Raw genomic sequence first — 12,886 nt, forward strand, 5'->3', positions numbered from 1 at the left:
CAGTGCTACTTTCTGTAAGAATATTTTCTTTAATTAGCAATGAAAAGAGATGCCATTGGGCTAGGATGAAAAAGCAATATTGCGATTTTACTACTTTTGTGATTTGACTTACTAAACTCTTTCTTGATATTTCCTGAAGGAGGCAGCATACAAACCAGAGTTCAGTTTAAACAGTGACTGGAACTCAGCTGGAATCTCCTGCTAAGTTAACCTCACAGTGTATAGGACACCAGACTGCTGTCTGTAAGGTGTGATTAAATTACTTCTCATTGCACCTAATAGTATTATGCTATGGATGTTCCAGGACAGTAGTTCTCAGGATTTAAAGAGTGAAGTTGAGCGTTCATCTGTAGGCATGTGAGAGTAGAAAGAAAAGAAATTAACAATTTCATGGTGGTTTAACTGTTAATATCTACTTTAGCGGTGGTAGTGGTTTAATCGCTTAGTCATGTCTGATTATTTGCGACCGACTGTAGCCCACCAGGCTCCTCTGTCCTTGGAATTTTCCAGGCAAGAATACTGGAGTGGGTTACCATTTCCTACTCCAGGGGATCTTCCCGACCCAGGGATTGAACCTGTGTCTCCTGCATTGCAGGTGGATTCTTTACCTGCTGAGCCACCAGGGAAGCCCAATATCTACCTTATTAAATCTTAAAATGTTTTACATAAGGAAAATGAAAGGAACAAGTTTAGTAGTACTGATTATTTATTATTTTTAAGGTGATTGTTGGCCCCTATAGGTTCCTGTAGCCCCATCAGTACAATCAGAATACAGAACAGTTCCCTCACCCCCAAACCCTCCTCTCTGCCATCCCTCTAGTTACACTCTCACCCCTCTCCCGCTCTCGGCTCCTTATCCCTGGTATTCATTGGTCTGTTCTTTATCCCTTTTGTGTTGACTTTTCAAGAATGTCATGTACATGGACTCATAGTGTGTGTAACCTTTTTAGATCAACTTCTTTCAGCAGCATCCTTTGAGATTCATCCAGGTCAGTTGTGTGTATCACTGACTTGTTACATTTTATTGCTGAGTGGCATTCCACTGTATGAATATAGCACAGTTTGTTTATCTATTAAAGGGCGTTTGATTATTTTTAATTTGGGGAGATTTTGGATAGAACTGTTGTAAGCATTCATTTGTGGGCTTCCCTGGTGGCTCAGTCCCAAAGAATCTGCCTGTAATGCAGGAGACACAGGTTAGATCCCTAGGTCAGGATGATCCCCTGGAGAAGGAAACGGCAGCCCACTCCAGTATTCTTGCCTGGGAAATCCCATGGACAGAGAAACCTGGCAGGCTACAGTCCATGGGGTTGCAAAAGAGTTGGACATGACTTTAGCAACTAAACCACAACAATAACAATCATTCATTGTGTGAACATAATTTTTCATTTCTCCAGGGCAAATACCTAATAGGCTTGCTGGATCATATTGTGAATGTATATTTATTTTTATAAGAAACTTCAAAGCCGTCTTCAGATAAGCAGTATTATTTTGCATTCCCACCAACAGTATATGTGTTTTTTACTTGCTCTGCATCCTCACCAACATTGTATTGTAACATTTTTATCTTATACCTTCAAACAGATGTTTGAAATGCTTTCTCATCATAGTTATAATTTGTGTTTTCCTGATGACCAGTGAGGGCTTCCCTGGTAGCTCAGCTGGTAAAGAATCCTCCTGCGATGCAGGAAACCCTAGTTCGATTCCTGGGTTGGGAAGATCTCCTGGAGAAGGGATAGACTACCCACTCCAGTATTCATGGGCTTCCCTGGTGGCTCAGTCGATAAAGAATCCACCTGCAACGTGGGAGACTTGAATATCTTCATGTGTTCATTTTCTATGATTATATCACGCTGGGTGAAGTGCCTGTTCAAGTCTTTTGCCCAGTTTTAAATCAGGTTTGTTTCTTAGTGTTAATTTTGAGAGTCTTTTATATATTCTAGATACCAAGTTCTTGGGATATTTTCTCCTGGTCTGTTGCCTGTTTTTTCTTTTTCTTAATAGAGTCCTTCAAAGGAAACTAATTTTGATAAAGTCTAAATTATCAGTTTTTCTTCTTTTATATTGTAGCTGTCACATCTAGGAACTCCTTGACTGACCCCAGCTCATGCAGATTTTCTTCTGTGTTTTCTTCTAAAAGTTTTATGGTTTACTGTGGTTCTTTTTGGGCCTGTGGTTTATTTTGAGCTAATTTTTGTGTTATAGAGTGAGCTATAGGTTGAGGCAGGGCCAAGACTAGAGTCAGACTCAAACACAAAATAGAAGAAGGTATCAAAAAACTCAGTAATCAAAACAAATTGACATTTTAATGCAACATTATAAAAAATAAAATTGATGCAAAAAATTAATGATGAGTAAAATTCCAATACTCTAAATAAAAATGGGAACAGTAACAGTGCTATGTCAAGCCATATAGAGATAAAAGGAAAAGTAAGTTGAACTGAGGCTGTCTTAATTTACAATTTTAATATTTTGTTCATCACAGTTTTTTAAGGGGGCCAGGAGGTAGGGTGAAGTACCAGAGTTGGGGGAAATAGTAAACTTGATGCTGCTTCAGTGGTAGTTTGAGTTCTGGACTAATTTCCCAGTCCACCTACTCCTATTTACTTTTCAAAATCCTCAAATTTAGGTTTTATAATTGCATTCAGAGAGAAAGACTGAGAGGAATGTGATCCCTCTATTTCACCCAGCACCAGGAAATTTTTTTAATTAAAAAATGATAACAATGATGGAAAACATTGTATGAAATAAATAATTAAATAGTACAAATTGCAGCAGATGTGCCTAGGAGGAATTGTCTAAGACCACCGCACATTTGCAGAGACATTCATATTAAGGGAAATAAATTAATACCTTTGGTCCTAGTGCAAGCCCCCTCTCCTATGCTGGTGATAGGTTCCCTTCATGTAACTGCCATAGGCAAAGCTGCTGGCTTTTGCTCCATTAGCTGGGGCATCAGGCGTATTGTGACTTTGCTTTGTGCTTAGTCACTCAGTTGTGTCCAACTCTTTGTGATGCCCTGGACTGTAGCCTGCCAGGTTCTTCTGTCCATGGGGATTCTCAGGCAAGAATACTGGAGTGGGTTGCCATGCCCTCCTCCAGGGGGTCTTCCCAACCCAGGGATCAAACCCAGGTCTCCCACATTGCAGGTAGATTCTTTACCATCTGAGCCACCAGGGAACCCCATGAATACTGGAGTGGGTAGCCTATCCCCTCTCCAGGGGATCTTCCTGACCCAGGAATCAAACCAGGGTCTCCTGCATTGCAGGCTGATTCTTTTTGCTTAGTGTCTCAATATTGTTGTCCAGAGCCCATCTTCTTGCCTACCTGAGGACTATGACTCAGCTCTCATATGAAAATTAGACTTTTAACAAAAGATTTTACAGCCTCCCTAAAGAGTTCAGTTCTGTTTATAAAAACTCTTATTATCACCAGATCTTTTTTTTCCCCTTTACTTTTAGCCTACATTCTCATGCTTAGAGCCCACATCCTTTACTCTAGTCCTCAAGGAATTGGAGAACAGCTGGTCAACATCCTCTGTTTCCTTGAAGATTATAAAGTTACTATTCTGTCTTCTCTTGTCTAAGTGAACCAAACTTAGTTGATATTGTTATTTTAACATTTTCTTGTGGGTCCTATTTTCTCAACACTTCTGTTACCTTTGATACTCTTTTCTCAGCCATTTCTAGATTCTCCAGTGAGCAAATTGGAGTAAGGGGGCTCCTTGGTGCCATGTGAGTGGGCAAAACATTATATTCCCAGAGTTAGAACAATATATGGCATATAGTAGGTGTTTGGTGAACATGTATTTGTTAATTTTGCTTTACCTTTTTATTATATTTTATTCTAGTATATTCTTATTGGTACTTACTATCATAGCCTATTCCATGCCAGCTTCTCTTGCTTTTGTTTTTGTTAATAGTTTTTTGTAATTAATTTGGAATTTCAGAACATAATTATGTTTTCTTTTAGATTTGATGAAAGAAGTACAGATTTTGTCTGCTTCTTTAAAACTTGAGATGATCCTTTTTCAGACTTACTAAGAATAGCTATGTTTTGAGTTCAGTAGAGGAAGCAGATTTACTGTGAATGCTTAAAATACTGGTAATCTAAAACTCTAATGAATATAATTTGTTTTGGTTGTTATACTACTAATGAATATGATCTGTTTCGTGGGTCTATCTTATAGAACACACTCTGCTTTGAAGTAAAAGTTATTTGTTAGAATTTGTCACTGTATTTTATCAAAAGTCCAGTCATTATTCTTCCTTAGAATAGAAGACAAATTCTGATGTGCTTATCACTTCATTTCTGTTCTCATTTCCAGTCTCTTTTCAAAGAACAGTTTATAAATTTAACCAGTAGACTCTTAGTTTAGGAGCAGTTATTTAGATTTTCTATTCAACATTCTCTTCTTTGAAATAATGTTTACTGTAGGAATCCCATTTCAAAGTGAGTTGTCTTTTCCTATAGTTATCTATTTCCTATAGTTACCTATTTGACAGTGATCTCATTTCAGTTCAGTTCAGTTGCTCAGTCATGTCTGACTCTCTGTGACCCTATGGACTGCAGCACACCAGGCTTCCCTGTCCATCACCAACTTCCAGAGCTTGCTCAAACTCTAGTCCATCAAGTCAGTGATGCCATCTAACCATCTCATCCTGCCTTCAGTCTTTCCCAGCATTAGGGTCTTTTCTAAGGAGTCAATTCTTCACATCAGGTGGCCAAAGTATTGGAGCTTCAACTTCAGCATCAGTCCTTCCAATGAATATTCGGGACTTATTTCCTTTAAGATTGACACGTTTGATCTTATGAAGAGCCTATCAGATCCTCCTTCAGACTTCATAAATCATTGAAGAATGAGGAGTCAAAGAAGGTCTTGTCCATCATTTTCTAGTATCATTTAACTCTGCAACGTGCTGTATTAAAAGGCATCTTCTACTTACTTGGTGTCAGCAGTCTCAAGGAAATGTTTTCTGTGTACTGTTTTACTTCTATTTGTAGTCCTTCAAAACAAGAGAAACAGCCGGTGTTTCCCTTTTGATAAATTAGAAACTTTTTATTTTCCTTCTCTACATAAGAATTTGGTGTTTTACGATGGAATATTACTCAGCCATTAAAAAGAATACATTTGAATCAGTTCTATTGAGATGGATGAAACTGGAGCCCATTATACAGAGTGAAGTAAGCCAGAAAGAAAAACACCAATACAGTATACTAATGCATCATATATATGGAATTTGAAAGATGGTAACGATAACCCTATATGCGAGACAGAATAAGAGACACAGATGCACAGAACAGTCTTATGGACTCTGAGGGAGAAGGTGAGGGTGGGACGTTCTGAGAGAATAGCATTGAAACATGTATATTATCATATGTGAAACAGAACACCATTCCAGGTTCGATGCATGAGACAAATGCTCAGGGCTGGGGCAATGGGATGACCCAGAGGGATGGGATGGGAAGGGAGGTGGGAGGGGGGTTCAGGAAGGGGAACACATGTAAACCCATGGCTGATTCATGTCAATGTATGGCAAAAACCACTACAATATTGTAAAGTAATTAGCCCCCAATTAAAATAAATAAATTTATTTTAAAAAAAAGAATTTGGTGTTTTATACAATTGGCATTTAAGCAAATCTATACACTTCCTGGTATAGACAGGATTGCCAAGAATGGCAAACTCGGACGAAGACTCACCTAATAGATAACACAACGCTGAAGGAGAAACATAGTGAACTCCATAAAGATGTCAAAAAAAAGAGAGGTTGATTTTGTAGATAGGTCAATTTTGTCAAATTGTGTGTTCAAAATGACACACTATTCTTTATAAAATGTATAAACATATAATACAGTAATGACAGTGCTCTATTGTCCAACTCCAGCACCACACCACAGCCCACTGAGAGAAGACCAAGTAAAGGACTTTATGTCTTGTAGGATTTTCTACGACAGACTTTCCTCTCCCAACCAGAATTTGATGAATGCTCTTTGGTAACAAGTTTTCCAGCTGTTCTATCAGAATTCTGGCCAGACTTTAATATTAGTGTGGGAAACAAAGAGTTCTATAATTAACTCATAATCCCAGGATAGTGTTTTCCCCTTTTCTGGAGTGCTAGATCATCTTGTATGATGATGGGTTTTGAGACCCCCCCAAAGGGCTCAATAAAAGAGTATAATGTATAACACTTCTTTACCTATACTATATTAAAACAAATAGTGCTTTACATTTCCTGTATAGTTCATCTCTGAAGACTCAGGTTCTCCTACAATTTTTTTGGTTTTACATGCTTGATGTAAGATCTGATCATATATATCTCCTGTCTAGTAGTTAGGGACTTAAAGCTTTATCCATTTGTGCTTTGTTTACTTACATAAAGAAAAGATTTATGTTTATTATCTTTATGCCCATCTTGAACTATTGACAAATGGAGAAGGTTAAAGTGGTCTGGGTCTGTGTAGATTAGGTCAAGAGAGATGGCCTTAGGTGGTGCTTCCCAAGCTTTTTCACAGCCTGGTGCTCATAATAGATGATACTATGTGTGTATTACAGACAAACCCACTCTTTGCTGGTGCTGACTTGCCTGAGGCTATAGTGCCCTAGGCCCCTCTCAACCCCCCAGGGCTCCATATCTTGGCACACTTGATCCATCCTGTGCCCATCAGTAGGGAGTTCTGTGAGAATTTTGGGAATGTGCCTCCAGTAAGTGCTGCTTCTAGATGGGTATTTGCTTTGATCCAACGCTGGTGTCACTCACCCTGGGGACTCAAACTTCCCACCACCTATTTGTTTCCTGCTCCCAGACTGTCATTAATCAAAATAATTATCAGATTTCTTCAGTCATTATTTGTGCTTTTTTTTTTTTTCTGCCTTTGTAAGTTCTTCTCAAATAGCAGACTGGAGCAAACTGACATTTAGTGTTTTGAATTAGATGAAGAAGACTGTATTTAATTTTCTTACTCAAGAGACCTTCCATTTTCTCTGAGAACTTTTTCTCGTGATGAAATTCTTTAGGTGAATTTATTATCAGCTACAGATGTGATTCATTTTGTGCCAAGGACAATTACCAGGTTCCAGATTTTTACTGCTTTAACAGTTTTCTTAATTAGAGCAGAGTCTGTAAATAAACTGATTTTAATAAATGTATTTTCCATGGGTTTGATAGGATTTAATTTGATAATTAGATGCCGGTTTTCAAAAAGTTTTCACCAGGGCTTCCCTGGTGGCTCAGATAGTAAAGAATCTGCCTGCAATACAGGAGACCCGGGTTTGATCCCTGGGAAGATCCCCTGGAGAAGGAAATGGCAACCCACTCCAGTATTCTTGCCTGGAGAATTCCATGGACAGACGAGGCTGGCTGCAGTCCATGGGGTCACAAAGAGTCAGACACAACTGAGCTACTGACAGTTTCACTTTCTTTTCAAAAAGCATAATCTGTGCATCTGTACCAGATATTTATGGCAGGTATAGAGCAACGCTTTTCCTTGTTTGTTTTCAACAACCCCTACATTTATACAAGTGCCATGAAATTTTCTCTTTTCACTGTTGGGCTTCTATCTGGTTTATCAGAGAGAGAATTGTTTGGGGCAGGGAAGAAGGGAGATTAAGAAGATTTTCAGCAAAGAGTGACAATTGCTACCTGTCTGGCCCTCTGATGGAACTTCCTTAGAGTTGGAGGAATATGGAGGGGGGAAAATGGATAGGCACATGCTCACTCAGAAGAGCAGAGAAAATGTCTTTATCAATTTTGTTCCAGGGGTGTCTCCGTGAAGATCAGGTGGGTATTGAGGAGTCTTATTGTAGACAAAGGTTTACTCAGTAGGTTTGCTTCCTGAACTTGAAAAGAGTGCAACTAAGCCTGATGGCCCAAGCATACTGCAAAATAATCCAAGTTTGGGAAAAGCAAGGCTTTGGGAGGACAAGACAGATAACCTGGAAAAGTTTAAAACATTCCTTCCTGACTCTTCTACCTACCTGGTTCAGTATTTTAATGTAGAAAGCAATTTTTCTTTCTCTGTGAAATAAAGCTTGGGTTTGTGCAAATCCAAAGAAAATTTTTTCACTGGTACCTTTCCATTTTCATGTGCCTTCTTTTTCTTCATTTTGGGCTCCCGTCTCGGTCTGTGTTCTTAAACTTGGGCATCAGCATATACATGGCCTTTCAGATATACTGGGCAGTCCTGAGAGTGTGCACAACCATGAGACTGTCTCTACACACATGTGCAAAACTGTGTGACAGTATCCTTCAGAGAAATGTGTGAGGCTCTTACCTTTGAAAATTTTGGAAAATACTTCTCCCAAGGAATGTCTGAGTTAGCTTATCCATTCTTGTACTATATGACAAAAACCAAACATGAAACAACCAGATGGAGTTTCTTTTACAGTGTGGGTCAGCAGCTGGGAAGGATCAGGAAAGGGTATTTCATCATAATCATGTTTAAGATATAAAATTAAGAAGGGTGCTGGGCTTCTTTTAGCGTGTGAAGTAGAATAAGAGCGGTGTTTGGATATGTGCGTTACTGACGCCTAAGATGTTATGCAGGCATTGATTTCTTTTATAGTAACATTTGTGAACTGGGCAGTAGCAGGCTTTTGCTTTTATGATTTTAGTAATATCATCTGCTTTTCAGTATAAACTTTCTAAGACTTCTTCTGGGTTAGGTGGGTTTGGAGATGATTTAAAATCTGCAGCAACTTTTCCTTCCCATCTTCTAAAACAGAGCTTTGCATAATTAGAAGGTATGAAGGAATGAGCACGGGAGCTGGGAAAACCTCCCTGAGCATCCCAGCTCCTCTGGGTACAGGTTCTGTGACCTTGAGAATGTTACCCCGCCTCCTGCAAGCCTCAGTTTCTTCTTCTGAAATGAGGTGAGATCATTAGTTTTGTAGTGTTGTTGTGAGGAGTCAGCTACTTTTATAACATAAAGTTGCAATAACCCAATAGTTCCTTTCCTCCCACGTCCTAAAATACAAATTCATTTCTCTCATTGATTTCTTCCTCTTCTCCTTATTTGCTTCCATCACATCAAGTAAACCAAAAAACCACAGCAATAAATTATTTGGGGTTTTTTATGGCATTTTTACTTTTGCGGAGGGGTAATTCCAAAGTTCCTGTTTTGGAAGCTTGACACTGCTTTTTGTACACAAAGTGTTTTCTTCTTCTCTGCCCCACCCCCCCTCTTTTCTTTGGTCTCTGCAGAGAAGAAAGCTCTCTGTGTTGAGCACTTTAAAGTCTGGTTACCGCCTTGTCATCTTGCTTACAATCTCCAGCACCAGTTACTGTCTCTCTCTGGCTGCTGCTAGAGCTGAGTACTTTGGGGCAGACTGTGGTTCCTCTGCACTGCAAAATTATCTAAAATGACAGTAGCTTTTGATTCAAAAAGCTAAACTTAATTTTATGGTAACACGGGGTTCAGTTTAAGCAGCTCAGGGAAGCTAGTGGTGGTTCCACAATGCTTTGGTAAGATGAAGTGGATCAGTGTAAGAATAAAATCCTTTATCAGTTTAAGAAAGCAAGTCAGTATATTTAAAATATGCAGACTAACTTCAGAATCTAGTTCTTGGCAGTGCAGTGCTTTCTCTTTGGTCTGTGTAGATCTCCTGTCATGATGGTTCCCTCTGGTCCTTTAATTCAGATGTGTTCTTTGCCCTCCATTTGCTGCCTCACTCAGTAAATCTGTCCGTCTGAATGTGGCAAGCCCCCAGCCACAGAAGTACCTCTTCAAGAACAGAGAATGGAGGCTGACTTTATGGATGGTGGATGAAGTGAATGCACTCTTTCTAAGTAGCTGTAGCTCATTTGTCTTGTGATAGCTCCTTGGGCTTCTAGCAGGCACGTGTCCCATTGTTGTTATGTAAAACCCAGTATGTGTGTTTGACAAGTTAGCAGCGGGGCAGCTCTGCTTGCTCCCCAGCCTCGCTGCTGCTGCCGCCCTCTTAGTGATTGTTTGGCTTGGCAGGTGGCCAGCTCCCTGCTATAAGATGCATTTCCTTGACAGGACAAAGTGTGGAGCCGCATTAGCTGCAAAGTTTACAAAGGTTAGCTAAACACACACAATAAATATTAATAAACCAAAAAAAAAAGCCCACCCACCTTTGACTTTGAATTCTATTTCTTCATTCCATGTTTTGGAATCCAGGTAGTATTTGATTAATAACCAGTCTTAGGGTAATTGAGCCTTAAGTATCTTTTGCCTAACTCCGACTGCTCCCAGTGTCCTCATTGGATGCTTGGTGACTCACCACCGCAGTGGATGGCGCTCTGAAATGACTGTTTAGTTCAAGGGGGCTCACTTGCCTTCTCCTTCCTTCCGTATAAAAAGGAGGATAAACGTGCTTCTCCATGAGAGCTTGTGCTGCCCAGTCACGTGTGTGTGTGTGAGGGCATAGGAGGGAAAGACTGTGAGCGGGAATAGAGATGCAGTGCCCTGAGCTTGGACTCCTTGGAAAGCAGTCAGATGTTGGTCTGTTGGCCCAGCCCTTGCCTCTCTCTAACATATACACCCTCAGCATAGACGGAGAGAGTAACAGTAAGCTGCTGCCCCTGGAAACTGCCTGTTTGGCTGGTGTCTTGGAATTTATCAGGCCTACGTTGTGGATCTTTTCCAATTCTGCACCCTGCTCGCTTGACAACATATTTGAGAACCGGTAATCTTAGACTGCTTAGCCAGACCTCTAGAGAACCAAGGAAGGGAAATAACTTTAGTACTATGTCCTTAAAATTGTCCTGGGGCCAATTGTGGGCAGCTGAGATTTCTGAAGACCCTTGAGAGCCCCTCTCACTGTCTTCCCTTGCCCCTCTGGTTCTTGTTCATCCCTCTTTTCTGGCCCACATTGGGAGGGAACTAACCCTCTGTGTTCGTATGATACTTGAGTGTAATAAAGATCTGGAGGAATCAAATTATTTCTCATAAGCAGTAATGATTTTAACTTGAAAATTGTCTGTCTCCAACTCCACCTAACAAAGCAATCTATTTAGGTTGGGTGAGTTGTAACTTTTAATTCATTCCTGCAGCAAATATTTATGAAGTATCAGACACTAATCTAGGCACTTGAGACCCTTGGCCACACAAAACAGAGCAAGAGCAGCCTGTGTGGAACATTTATTCTAGTAGGGGAAGCAGACAGTAAGCATGTGTGTGTGCGTGCTTAGTCTCTTCCGTGTGTCCGACTCTGTGCGACCCCGTGGACCATAGCCTGCCAGGCTCCTCTTGTCTGTGGGATTCTCCAGGCAAGAATGCTGGAGTGGGTTGCTGTGCCCTCCTTCAGGGGATCTTCCTGACCAAGGGATCGAACCCACATCTCTTGGGTCTCCTGCATAGACAGGTAGGTTCTTTACCACTAGTGCCACTTGGGAAGCCCAGACAATAAGCATAATTAACAGTAAGTTATATGTTATGTTAAAAGCATGATTAACAGTAAGTTGTATACTATGTTAAAAGATGACATATGCTATGAAAACAAAGAAAATAAGGGGAGTTGTGTGGTGCAGTTTCAAATAGGGTGGTCTGGATAGTAAAGACAGTTAAGCCAGGACTTGAAGGAGATGAGTATTGGCTTGGATGAGCTTATTCTAGCTTTGATGTGAAGTTGTTTGTGACTCTTTTCAAGTTTCCACATACCTGACCTTGATCATCTAGAGATTTCCAGTGGTCTAGGCATGGTTCTCACATTAGTCTCAGTGATGGAGCACCTTGTAGTTGGTCTGTGCTTTGCAGATCATGAACTATTGATAAACTTAATACCATCTTACCAACGAGGCAGTTTTATCAGGAGAAGAGTGTGACTTTTTCTACACATGCACTGTAAGGTAAGTTTGATGAGCACGTGCACAAAGGCGACAGCAACCTCACCCCCTAGTTGTTAAACTTTGATTTACTGCTTTCACATTTTACTGAAAAATGTGATTTACTATTTTAAAGTTTTTCTCAATATTCACTCACCATTGTATATGTTTTATCATCTTTTAGCACTTGCTAGTAGACATTGAGTAGCAGATACTATAGGTTTAAGAAAAATTGTGGGAAGAAAACTTAAAATTGTGCAAACCTGCCTGTTTAACTTAATTTTACCCCTGATGACAGGATAAACACAGCCACTCTGGTTTGATTTTCTCAATAGAACATTTCAACCCTGTTCATCAGTGCTAGAACCACGCTTCTAGAATATTGTCAGACATGAATTAGAAGTTCTGCAGACACTTTTACATTTCTTTCATTTCTCCCTTAGTTTCTCAGGAGTCTCAGAGTGGGCTTTGTAGCCATTTAACTACATGCATTTTTCTTTTTTTTTTTTTTTTTGCCAGTCAAGTGGAAACGAGAATTTCTATCAAAAGGGATTGCAGAAATTACCAGATATTCTATCTTAACAAAAGAACTAGATGGTTGGGGAGAAGAAGGCCCCCCCAAAAAAAAAAAAATTCAGCCCAAGCTAGATTTAGAAGACAGAAATTCCATATTTACATTTTAATATTACAATGTAAGATGGCAATATCTAATTGTACCCTTTCCCATTAGTCCTTGTGTACGTTGCTTGGCACATGAGAGATTCCTAATAATCACTGAATTAATGTTTCCACTCATTTCTTGTTCTATCAGAGTGAGATCTGCAGAACCTAACATGTGGTATTTCTGCCTACCAACCTTAGCCTCCTTCCCGCCCCCCTTAATTCTATCCCTGCCATCTCTTCCACCTCTGCCCTCTTATTTCAGCAAAAATTAAAAACAGGTTGTAGTTCTCACTGGGAACTTGAAGTTCTTTCTGACCCCAGAACAGCACTTATTTTCCTCACCAGTAATGATTCACACAATCATAACTTCTTCCAGTGAACCTTCTCCTAACCTGCTTTTCATTCAGGTTAACATCACATCTTTATATTCCATA

The 12,886-nt window shown here is 39.9% G+C and overlaps 1 protein-coding gene across 11 annotated transcripts in view; it reads left to right on the forward strand.

The window, feature by feature from the left end:
- Positions 1 to 12,886, forward strand: part of WDR70 (WD repeat domain 70) — a 320,625-nt gene that overhangs the window by 232,238 nt on the left and 75,501 nt on the right. The window lies entirely within an intron of this gene.

The sequence above is a fragment of the Giraffa tippelskirchi genome, chromosome 8, assembly GCF_054371585.1.
Source record: "Giraffa tippelskirchi isolate mGirTip1 chromosome 8, T2T-mGirTip1v1.2.pri, whole genome shotgun sequence".
Taxonomy (NCBI): Eukaryota; Metazoa; Chordata; class Mammalia; order Artiodactyla; family Giraffidae; genus Giraffa; species Giraffa tippelskirchi.